The sequence below is a fragment of the Syngnathus typhle genome, linkage group LG15 (genome assembly GCF_033458585.1).
Source record: "Syngnathus typhle isolate RoL2023-S1 ecotype Sweden linkage group LG15, RoL_Styp_1.0, whole genome shotgun sequence".
Lineage (NCBI taxonomy): Eukaryota > Metazoa > Chordata > Actinopteri > Syngnathiformes > Syngnathidae > Syngnathus > Syngnathus typhle.
In genome coordinates, this window is record NC_083752.1 from 10648233 (window position 1) to 10661050 (window position 12818).

Here is a 12818-nt window from a genome sequence, read left to right on the forward strand (position 1 = left end):
AAGTGTAACTGACATGAAACTGCCCTGGGACAAACTTATTGGTCTTACAACTGATGTAGCACCGGCTATGTGGGGTGAGTAAAGTGGACTAGTAGGAAGGATGCGAGAAAAGATGCAGGAGGAGAACTGTACTGGTGAGTTAACAACATACCACTGCATCATACACCAGGAAGCACTGTGTGGCAAAGTCCTGAAGATGGACCATGTAATGAGCACTGTAACGCAAACCGTAAACTTTATCCGAAGTAGAGGTTTAAATCACCGGCAATTTCAGTCCTTTATGCGGAGTATAGATTCAGAGTTTGCCGACATTCCTTATCATACAGAGGTGCGTTGGCTAAGTCGCACCTGTTCAGATTCAGATGGAGCTGATTGAGCTGCAGTGTAATGAGACGCTAAAGTCATAGTACGACACTGCAGGGCCCACAGAGTTTCTTCACTCCATTCCAGCAGCAATGTCCCAACTCCGTCTACATGTGGCTCGAACCTTGTGCATGTTTGGTAGCACATATCTGTGTGAGAAGCTGTTCTCAGTGATGAAGACAAACAAAACAGCAGACAGGAGTTGTCTCATTGATGAGCACCTTCAGTCCATCCTGAGAGTCTCCACAACACGGGACCTCACACCAAACATAAACCAACTTGTTGCCAAAAAAAGATGCCAATCATCCGGCTCTGATAAAATGGCATAAGAGCAAAGAAAACTGAATGTTTTGATTCATTATTTGTGATTGCTGAAAAGCACAAATTGTTTTTATATTTCCAGATTTTGTTTCGTTTTGCAGCATGTTCATATTTCTATCTTGTATAATTTTGGCAGGAGATATTTTTATGGAGAGTAAAATCATTTGGGATATTTAAAAATTAGGTTTTTTATTTAAAATGACATAAAAGCAAAGAAAATAAAACGATTTGATTTATTATTTTAATGTTTACTTGAAGTACAAGCACTGTCACCATTTTAATTTATTTTTTCAGGCGTTTTTTTTGCAGCATGTTCCAATTTCTAACTTCTATAATTTTAACTGGATATACTTTTATGGAGATCAAGATATTTTAAGTTATTTAAAGTTTAAGTTGATTTATTCCAGAATAACATTCCTGTCCGTTTGTATTTATATTTATGTTAAAAGTTAGTTTTAGTGTGTTCAATAAATGTTTGTTCTGTTCGGCCCGCGACCTGAAGTGTGTTTTGAATTGTGGCCCCTTGTGCAATTGAGTTTGACACCCCTGGTGTATACAGTTAGATCTTGTCCATCTGCGAGAGTACATGCTCTGGTCAGTGCAATGATTTGTGACAATAACAGAGCTGTATAAGACAAATGTCTGGCTGGAGACAGCATATTCATTTTACTTTGAAGTAACAACACATCAACAGCATGTGGTACAAACAGGTCTGTGGGATGGAACAAGTTAACATCTGCTGACGATTCTACTGCCATTGCAGCAGCCCATATAACTTGAACACATTTTCCACTTTGTTTTCAACAGGCTTCTGAAGTGGGGGTGATTTTCATATAGAGTTTCTTTTAAGTTCCCGTGTGGATCATGTTTCACACAAACAAGACATGCTTTTTCTAAAAAAAATTCACTAAAGAATCTAAACCGGGGCGGTTCGGTGCGGCACTGGGTAGCACGTCCGCCTCACAGTTAGGAGGGTGCGGGTTCGATTCCACCTCCGGCCCTCCCTGTGTGGAATTTGCATGTTCTCCCCGGGCCTGCGTGGGTTTTCTCCGGGCACTCCGGTTTCCTCCCACATCCCAAAAACATGCTTGGTAGGCCGATTGAAGACTCCAAATTGTCCCTAGGTGTGAGTGCGAGTGCAAATGGTTGTTTGTCTCTGTGTGCCCTGCGATTGGCTGGCAACCGGTTCAGGGTGTCCCCCGCCTACTGCCCGATGACGGCTGGGATAGGCTCCAGCACTCCCGCGACCCCCGTGGGGACTAAGCGGTTCAGAAAATGGATGGATGGATGAATCTAAACCGAAGGTAACTAATAACTCATCCCCCCCTGTTGTCACATTAAGTGACACAATTGGAGTTGCCTTAAAAAGTCATTTTGGCTAAACAGTTTTGTTACTGACGTGGTCAATAACACCTTATCCATTATCGCACCCTTTGTTGTTTGAACTAATGCCGTTTTCAATTTTGTCAATGCTTCTACTTTTGGTGTCCACGCGAATGTATCTTCGACTGCTAATGGCTGTCCATGAGCCACTTCTGTCAGTGGCTTAGCAATTTCAGCATAACGTGGAGCCCAAGCTCTGCAGCAATCACAGAAAGAAAGACATAAGTTGTTCTTTGTGACAGGTTGTGGTGTGTCTAATATAGCCTGTTTCCTGCCTCATTGCACTGCTCTCCCTTTCGCTGAGAGTAAACCAAGATAGTTTTACTTCTGGTTTTACCCATCGTAAATTCTGTTACTTGACTTCATTTCCTCTCTGGCCTAAATGCTGCATGAGGAGAAAGAAATCTCATTCCCATGCTTCCTTTGTTTCAATAGCAATTATCATCAATGTAGACCAAAACTTGACTTTTAGATGAAAGTGTAAAACCAGCCATTCAATTCATGATAATCAGTCAACCACTGTGAAATAAGCCCTATTTTCTTTTCTTAGCATTAAATTTGCTCAAGATCACTCTTTCTTCAAAGTTGTTCGACTACTTTTCCCATAGCAGTTTCCAACAACGTCAACCATTCAACCTGTATCTTGTTGTAAGGGATTGGAGAGTACAGCCAAGTGCGTGACGATAAAGAGGTTTATTGCGGGTGGGGGGTAAGGTGGGCGAAGCTGGAGCCAGAGCTGGATCGGCGATCTGCTTCGACGAACAAGCGGTTCTTCTGTTTCCTCGAATTCTCCACTGACGTCAGATCGTCGTGGACCGGAGAGCGACACAACATCTCGGGACAGACGGACAATCGGGTCTGCGCTGGCGGCGTTTATATAGCGCTGTCCATGCGGCTGTGGCAGGTGGCGCCAGTACGTGACATTTGTCAGTCATTGATTCCTGCTCATTTGCATCTCTCTCTGTCTCTCTGTCTCTCTGTCTCTCTCTCTCTCTCTCTCTCTCTCTCTCTCTCTCTGTCTCTGTCTCTGTCTCTGTCTCTGTCTCTGTCTCTCTCTCTCTCTCTCTCTCTCTCTCTCTCTTTTTTTTACTATTTTTATTTATTACCGTTTTTTTTTCATGTATAATGCGCCCCCCCATGTATAATACGCACCCTAAAAATGGCATGTTGATGCTGGAAAAAAGCCCATGTATGATACGCACCCAATTTATTTTTATTTTATTTATTTTTTTAAGTCCCAATGATCGTCACACACGTAGGGAGGCAATGGGTCCCATTTTTATAGTCTTTGGTATGGTCTTAACTAGGCTGGATGTATTTTTTCTTGTTGCCGTTGACTTCTCCGACTGCCCGTAAAGGCACCACCGCGATCAGTGCGGACATGTGAAAAAGGCGTGCGGACATATGAAAAAGGCGGCTCTGTATGGGAGAGACGTTGAAGAGGAATAAAAACACCCTTGGAAACCAAAACTTGCCCCTCGTCGTGACTCGGAGCCGCAACAAATGTTTCGGATTTGTGTAGAGTACATTGTGACAGCAAACGAGCAGGTGATCGAGCAAGCGTCTGATACGAGAGCATTGTGTTCGTATGGAGAAGAAAGGAACAAGGCAAAGTGTTGTAAAATAAAACATTACCTGTAATACGCATTTTGTTATTTGCTGATTGAAACTGCTAATTAAACTGTGAATTGAAACTAATAGGGAGAGAACTGAAGTCTTGCTCTTTATATAGCTGACGTGTCTTGCGCATCCGTTCGGCCCATCTGTAATGGCGGCCTCCGTATGATATCCGGTTTGCGATGGAGATTAAAAAACTAACAATATTTGACAATAACACACCATCAAGGATTGCACCATTGCATCAAACCATGTGTCGTCAAGTATGAATTTGTCATGTCTCGTCCCCAGTTTTGCTATGTGTCTAGGTTGCCATAGTTTCTGTTCGCGTCGCCCCTCCCTTCCTGTGTCACCTCAATCAATGTAACGTGTTTTGTATTTAAGTCCTGTCTGCCCCTCGCTCACCGTCGGATCATTGCATGTGTTACTGTCATGATGTCTGTTTGGTTTCTGTTCCTGTCTTTGGTAATGTCACCCTGTCTTTTTGTTCCACGTCTTTGTAGGTCAGTCCTGTTGTTGGTTTTGTTGTACTATGATTTTCTTAAAAAAAATAAAATAAAAAATTACCGTTTTTTTCCATGTATAGTGCGCCCCCATGTATAGTACGCACCCCTAACAATGGCATGCTGATGCTGGAAAAAAGCTTGTACCCATGTATAATACGCACCCAATTTTTATGAATTTTTTTTAATTTTTTTTTTTTTTTTTTAAGTCCCAAAGATCGTCACACACGCAGGGAGGCAATGGGTCCCATTTTTAAAGTCTTTGGTATGGTCTTAACTAGGCTGGATGTCATTTTTTTTGTTGGCGTTGATTTCTCCGACTGCCCCTAAACGCACCACCGCGCTCCGCGCGCACACGGCGGCTCTGTATGGGAGAGACGTTGAAGAGGAATAAAAACACCCTTGGAAACCAAAACTTGCCCCTCGTCGTGACTCGGAGCCGCAACAAATGTTTCGGATTTGTGTAGGGTACATTGTGAGACAGCAAACGAGCAGGTGATCGAGCAAGCCTTGTCTGATACGAGAGCATTGCGGTCGTATGGAGCGTGTTTGAAATGAACAGCAGAGACGAAAGGAACAAGGCAAAGTGTTGTGAAATAAAATATTACCTGTAATACGCAATTTGTTATTTGCTGATTGAAACTGCTAATTAAACTGAATTGAAACTAATAGGTGGAGAACTGAACTCTCGCTCTTTATATAGCTGACGTGTCTTGCGCAACCGTTCTGCGCATCTGTAATGGCGGCCTCCGTATGACGTCCGGTCCGCGATGGAGATTAAAAAACAAACAATATTTGACAATAACACACCATCGAGGATTGCACCATCGCATCAAACGATGTGTCGTCAATTATGAATTTTACTAAGTGTGTTGGGCAGGATGGCTGAATGCGATGCGCGATTGACAACAAACAAGAAGAAAGGTGAGTTTTATTTCGGGGGAGATTTGTCATGTCTCGTCCCCAGTTTTGCTATGTGTCTTGGTTGCCATAGTTTCTGTTCGTGTCACCCCGCTCTTCCTGTGTCACCTCAATCGATGTAACGTGTTTTGTATTTAAGTCCTGTCTGCCCCTCGCTCACCGTTGGATCATTGCATGTGTTACTGTCATTCTGTTCCTGTCTTTGGTAATGTCACCCTGTCTTTTTGTTCCACGACTTTGTCGGTCAGTCCTGCTGTTGGTTTTGTTGTACCATGACTTTATTTAAAAAAAAAAAAAAAAAAAAAAAATTAAAAAAAAAAAAAAAAATTTTTTTTCTTTGTACCCATGTATAATACGCACCCCAGATTTTAGGACAATAAATTAGTAAAATAATGCGCACTATACACGGAAAAAAACGGTAATTAAAAAAAGAATTAAAAAAAATTGTACCCATGTATAATGCGCACCCCAGATTTTAGGACAATAAATCAGTTAAATTTTGCGCATTATACACGGAAAAAAAACGGTAATTTTTTTTATATTAGTGGCCTTATCTTTCAATAAGGTTTGACACCTGTATCATTCGCATACATCAGCATCGTTTATACTTTGGGGAAATTTAACAGCCTTTGTCATGCTTCTTGTTTGTACAGGAGTTCTAATTGACTGACCATGACATATTTTGCTATGATATGGGGGAGTTTCCAGGTCTTTTAAATTTAGATGCATGTTTTGCATCGGAGCAGAATGAGCTTTTTGCCTCAGGCTCCTCTACTTAACAGTGCGCCCGCGCTTCATTGTCTGACAAACATACTTGCGGCCTCATCACTCTTAATGACACTTGCCTCAGGTTTGGTAACTTATTTAACATATATACTTCTCATCTCCTGATAGGTTGTCAGTAACACTTTGACGACCCCTAAAGGGAAATGTACTTTCGGCAGTTTGCAAACACATTTGATTAAGGCTGCGTTAGACACATATAATCATATCAATATAATTTCTAGTAGTAGTGTGGTCGCTTAATAAGTGGAAAGGAATGTGCAGACTACATGAATTTGTTTTCTTCAAAGTATTGTGGAACAGGATGTCCAGAAAGGGAGGATATCTCAAGGCCGATGGGGAACGCAAAAAACAACTCGTCTTTGTGGTCCAGACACCTGTGCTGAGCAGGGGAAAACCCAAACGAGGAGGAGATGACCATCGACCATCGACCAATCACCACACAATAATTTGCATGCTTGAATATTCATATTGTGTTTCTTTAAAACTGGGCAACCCGGAAGAATGTGTCGTCTTTCTGGTCACGAAGGCACACGGGTTTTTGTGTTAAGGACCCAAGGCCCAGGCGCCTGTATTAGTTTGCTTTGTCAGCATTAAACAATTGGTAAATTCGGTCTGATTGATCTACTGGTCTTCTCTTTGACAGAACGAACTCGCAAAATTGTTAGGTGCGCCAGTGTGTGGATTAGAACATAGCAATTCTTGTGTTAAGTGTTGATCGCAATTTGGAGTCAGATCAATAGCTAAAATCCGTATCCTAACAATTTCTTGGCGACCCCAACGTGATGTCAAGAGAAGGGTTATTGACAACTCGTGGTCTGTGTCCAAGTCATCGGACAGTTAGTCTGGGACAGCTGTCTCCCGGTCGGCGTACCGTTTGAATAAGGAATAAGCGCACAACGTTGAGCTGGTACGACGTCTCCTAAACCCTGAGCTCATCAATGATAAGGTAAGCAGAATACCTGTTACTATATGTCGAAATTCTGCAAATTGAAAGAGGAAATTTAAGAGGAGACTGTCGTTCAGATCAAATAAGGTGTGCAAGCAATTAGAAACAGTTAAATTCCGTGGTGGGAGTGCGGGCTCCTCTGTTCTTTTAGAAATAGTTAAATTCCGTGGTGGGAGTGCGGGCTCCTCTGTTCTTTTAGAAACAGTTAAATTCCGTGGTGGGAGTGCGGACTCCTCTGTTTCGCTTCGTCGTGGCGGACAAGGGTGCGGTGACGACCGTATTCAAATAGCTGGGGTGTTTTTGAGATCCCCGAGGAGAAGTGAGGCCTCCTCAAAAAGTATCCGGTGGTAACAGTTTCTCCTGTGAGAGACCAGACCGCTAAAATATCCAAAATGTGCAACCAAATTGGGGGGAGTGTGTGTGTGATGAGAGGAATGAATGGAGTGAGATTGAGAGGAATGTATGCTGATGTGGAAGCGCAAATCGTGAGCTACATAAGAGATGGATTTAAATCCCTTTGTTTGTGTGTTCTGTGTATGTGCGTAATCTCTCTAAAAGTTTGTGTCAGTCTGTTGTCGTTTGTCTGAGCTCTGTGCGAGCACTTTGTGTATTGGCGGGCGGGCCGTGCGGATGCGTGTGTGTGTATGTGCGGTTGTGTGCGCGCTCGGTGTGTGTGCGTTTATGTGCACATGTGTGGGTGCGGGCGTGTGAGGGGGAAGATGGGATGGATCAGAGAATGTTCAAGAAAGGAGGGGGCCAGTTCGGCTCATGCCGGCAAGGGTGGGGGCCAGCGGGACGCGCGGGCCTGGCCAGATTGTGACGTCAACATTGATACGCTGACACCCCCCCCCCCCCTCGTCCAGGGGCGCTGTGCCAAGGATACCGCAAAGGCGGGGCTGGGTCCCCTGGGAGAGGTCAATGTTGAGGAGAAGTGAGAGAAGAGAGGGGGGCTAACTTGTAAATAGTGAGGAGATAATTACTCAATTGATGGGGGTTAATAATTATCCAAATTTTAGTCACATGTATTGAGGGACCACAGCAACAACATTGTACTTGCAGGCCATTAATTTAGTAGGTGATGACAGTGTTTAGATAAGTAGACTGTTTTATCAAAAATGTGAGCGTGAAGGAGGAGGTTTGATTTGTAGTCTGGCATTTGGGTGCCACTTTTAAGAGTCTGTGCAGGAACATAGATTGTTTTTGATCGTCCTAAAGATATATTTAACAGTTTATTTCGGTGCAGTAAGGGTATAGCAGTTTTGAAAGACTTAAAATTAAAAGCAAAATTACATTTTAATTCTGACATATGCCAGCTAACATGAGGATGGCAAATAAATAAATGAATAAATACTAGGTCAAATGTGGCATGTGTTTTAAATTGGGCGATAAGACATTCACTTTCAAGCACTATCATTTAGCGCTGCTGACAACAATAACTTATGAGATGGTAAATGCAGGAGGAGTGTCATAGTTGGAACACATGACCTATAGATTGAACAATAACATTCATCGCATATACAACCATGTTGGTAGATTGTTAAATTATATTGCAGTTTATTACAAAAGATTTCGGAACTTTATTTGATGATAAACACTGGAACGAGGATTTTAGCCGTGTTGATGGGTAGAGTGGATGGATTGCTCAGAAGAAAAAAAGAAGACTGAAAGAACAAAGACAAGATGGACGCATTTGAGAGTGGCGGATGATCCAGCCCTGAATCATCATCATGAGAATCTAAGAGGAGAGGCTGCTAAGGACTTGCATGAGTCACATGAAGTCAAACTGGACACATTGCTAAAGAAGCATTACAAAGTTGGTGGAGTGTGGGACAAAACGGATGCAAGTGTGTTTGGGTGCTGGGGCGGACATATCTGAGGAGTTTTGATAAAAGAGGGAATAATAAGGCTGCTTATTGACACTGAAACGGGGATAACAACAAAATACATAGATATGGACAGCAAAGATGCACTAATAATGTTAGAAAAATGTATATATATATATTATCATGCGTTCTCTAATCAATGCTTTACCGCAATATTACTGTAATATATGCTTGCTGTTTTTATGATGTACCACAGAAGGACAGTCCTTTCTAACAAAGACCACTTTGTTAGACAACGTGCCTCATTGCTGTCTTGCACCCCAGATGAACCTCCAAATGACCATTAAAGTCAGGGTTTCCTAACTATCTTGATCGTAGGATTAGGTTGGAATGTATATAACCAGTAATAAATAATTTAGTTTGTTGCATCCTACACAATGTCGTAAAACTTCCCACTGGTATGTTTTTACTTGAGGTCAAAGATTTTCTCTTCTGTATCCAGTCCACTCAAACTCCTTTTTCCCAGATGTTGTTATTAGTATGTAAACACTTAGTGATTTTTCCTTACGAGGCAAAGCCCACGTGCTTTCCCCCTCCTTTCTTTAGGGGCTTGTCTCACAAATTGTGGGTAGGGCAAATCCAAATACCGTTTTTTTTCTGTGTATAGTGCGCCCCCATGTATAATACGCACCCTAAAAATGGCATGCTGATGCTGGAAAAAAGCTTGTACCCATGTATAATACGCACCCAGTTTTTATGAATTTTTTAAATTTATTTATTTATTTATTTTTTTAAGTCCCAATGATCGTCACACACGCAGGGAGGCAATGGGTCCCATTTTTATAGTCTTTGGTATGGTCTTAACTGGGCTGGATGTAATTTTTTTTGTTGGCGTTGATTTCTCCGACTGCCCGTAAACGCACCACCGCGCTCCGTGCGCGCACTGGAAAGAGGCGGCTCTGTATGGGAGAGACGTTGAAGAGGAATAAAAACACCCTTGGAAACCAAAACTTGCCCCTCGTCGTGACTTGGAGCCGCAACAAATGTTTCGGATTTGTGTAGGGTACATTGTGACAGACAGCAAACGAGCAGGTGATCGAGCAAGCGTCTGATACGAGAGCATTGCGGTCGCATGGAGCGTGTTTGAAGTGAACAGCAGAGAAGAAAGGAACAAGGCAAAGTGTTGTGAAATAAAATGCACAGAACGGATGCGCAAGACACGTCAGCTATATAAAGAGCGAGAGTTGTTTTCTTCCTATTAGTTTCAATTCACAGTTTAATTAGCAGTTTCAATCAGCAAATAACAAAATGCGTATTACAAGTAATATTTTATTTCACAACACTTTGCCTTGTTCCTTTGGTCTCTGCTGTTCATCCTAAAACACAAAGGCGCTCTTTAAGCAATGCGACAGTGAGCGCCCGGCGCGCTGCGGTTGCGCGACCGCACCAAATTAAGATCCCTGCGCAGTGCGCACTGAGGTCCACTTAAATTTTAGAAAGTACATCAGGACTTTAAAAATATCTTCTAAATTTCAGCGACGGCTCTGTCACAATAATCGACCAGCGCGGTGCAGTTGGGCGGTCGGCGGCGCGCTACGGTTGAGTGTTCTCTCTCGCGCTCTCTCTCTCGCTCTCTCTCGCACACACGCAAACCGGATATCATACGGAGGCCGCCATTACAGATGCGCAGAACGGATGCGCAAGACACGTCAGCTATATAAAGAGCGAGAGTTCAGTTCTCTACCTAAATCCGTATTACAGGTAATATTTTATTTCACAACACTTTGCCTTGTTCCTTTCTCCTCTGCTGTTCACTTCAAACACGCTCCATGCGACCGCAATGCTCTCGTATCAGACGCTTGCTTGATCACCTGCTCGTTTGCTGTCACAATGTACCCTACACAAATCCGAAACATTTGTTGCGGCTCCGAGTCACGACGAGGGGCAAGTTTTGGTTTCCAAGGGTGTTTTTATTCCTCTTCAACGTCTCTCCCATACAGAGCCGCCTCTTTACCGTGCGCGCACGGAGCGCGGTGGTGCGTTTAATGGCAGTCGGAGAAATCAACGCCAACAAAAAAAATTACATCCAGCCTAGTTAAGACCATACCAAAGACTATAAAAATGGGACCCATTGCCTCCCTGCGTGTGTGACGATCATTGGGACTTAAAAAAAAAAAAAAAAAAATTTTTTTTTTAAATTTTTGTACCCATGTATAATGCGCACCCCAGATTTTAGGACAATAAATTAGTTAAATTTTGCGCACTATACACGGAAAAAAACAGTAAAAAGAGCAGGAGTGCATACAGAGATTCAGTGTGTGTAGAGATTGTTGTAAGCTATCTGTACTGCAATCCTCGCGAGAAAAGACTTAATATTCTGTCTCACTTGTGGTTTGTTTGATGTTGCTCTTCTTAATAGTTATTCAGTCAGCGAAATAAACCTGACAAATAATAACAAATCATACGACAGCGTGATCAGAAACTTTGCAAAGTGGATATTGATCGATAGAAATTAAATTTATCAAAATGACAGAATTTAATTATACATCAATTGCAACTGATTTATAGGATGCATATTTTTGTTTGAAGGGGTGAGGGGCCAGAAGAAAGTTGTAATTTTGGATAGTCAGCAAAATAGTAATACAGGGCACTACTTAACTAAAAAGGATACAGTTGGGTTTTAAATAACAAATACAGTAACATGACCCTTGCGACAATTGATTTAAATGACACTTTATGATAGGCATTTATGGTTAGGGTTAACAATCCATCCATCCATCCACCCAGTACTGGTGCGGCTTGTCCTTACGAGGGTCACAGAGGATTAACAATAATAATTAGAATTTGTAATTTCTGGAGAAATTGTGTGTGAAGGCGAAGAGGCTGAATACAAATTCGGGGAATGCTACAAGATTATGTTTAAATTTAGAACGTGTTGAATTGGTCAGAAAATCGATGAAAATATTGAAAGAATTTTGCAAAATTGGGCGTGAATTTTAAAGTTGAAAATTTGACATTTTTCACAAGTGGGAAGTTTTGGAATAGGTAGGCATAAGATGAACAGTAAAAAAAATAAAAAATAATTGCAAAATGTTACCGCAATGTTGAAAGTGAAAATTTGAAATTCTAATCTAGAAAGTGAGAGAAGGTGAATTGGAAAGTGAAAGAAGGTTAATTGGAGGAATTATGTGGAAGAAAATGAGAAATATTGAATGTGCCATGAAGAATGAAGTGAATCAGATGAATTCGTAGAGGTAGTTAAGCTAAAAAAATGAATAAATAAAAAAGAGGCGGAAGAATGCAGAAGAAGTTGAATAATGATAAGGTCAAGGCAAGGGAAGTTTATTTATATAGCCCACAAGCAAGTCTCAAAGGGCTTCAAATGTACAAAAATTGACCATTTAAAGTACAGGAACAATAACTGTGAGGGCCACAATGATGATCATGACAGCAAAAGTATCTCTAATTGGTTTTGATAGGTACAGAGGGGGGACGTGGAAGAAGGTTTTCAAAATTTGTGATATAGCGTGACTCCATTATCAAAAGTAAGCATTTTTTTTAATTTTAAGAATTGGCATCGACAAAAATGAGAACGATAATCTTCAAGGTGATAGCGTAAATGGCAGGAGGAAGCTGTGTATATTGTTTTTAAACATTATTTTTGGTATCATTATTTTTTTTTTTAGGATGGTCAGTTATGCTTGTGAGAAGATGACTGAGGGAACAAGGTAACAGTAAAAGGGAGTGCTCTATAAATTGTTGGTTCTTTGCCAGAGGTAGTTATTGAGAGGGATGAATTTAAACTGAAAGCCAAATGGAACTGTTTAGTGGAAGAAAAATGGGAATGTGGAAATATTGAAGTTACAGCTCATCACAAAGTGTCAAATAGTCTAAGTGTGAGATGTTAGCAAACTAAATGGGGAGTTAAACCATGTTCCAGCATTATGCATATCGGCAAGCGATAAGAGGACAGGAGACCAGACAATTAGATATTAATTTTGGATTTAACATAAAGGGAAATTTTAATTGAGGAGAACATTTTGCGTAGGGACGGTTCCTTGTTACAATTTAATATTGTATGTTTTATGTGTGTGTTGTGGGATGACAGTTTGTCTGTAATGGTGTATGAATGTCAAGTCTGTGCTTGTGGTGTGG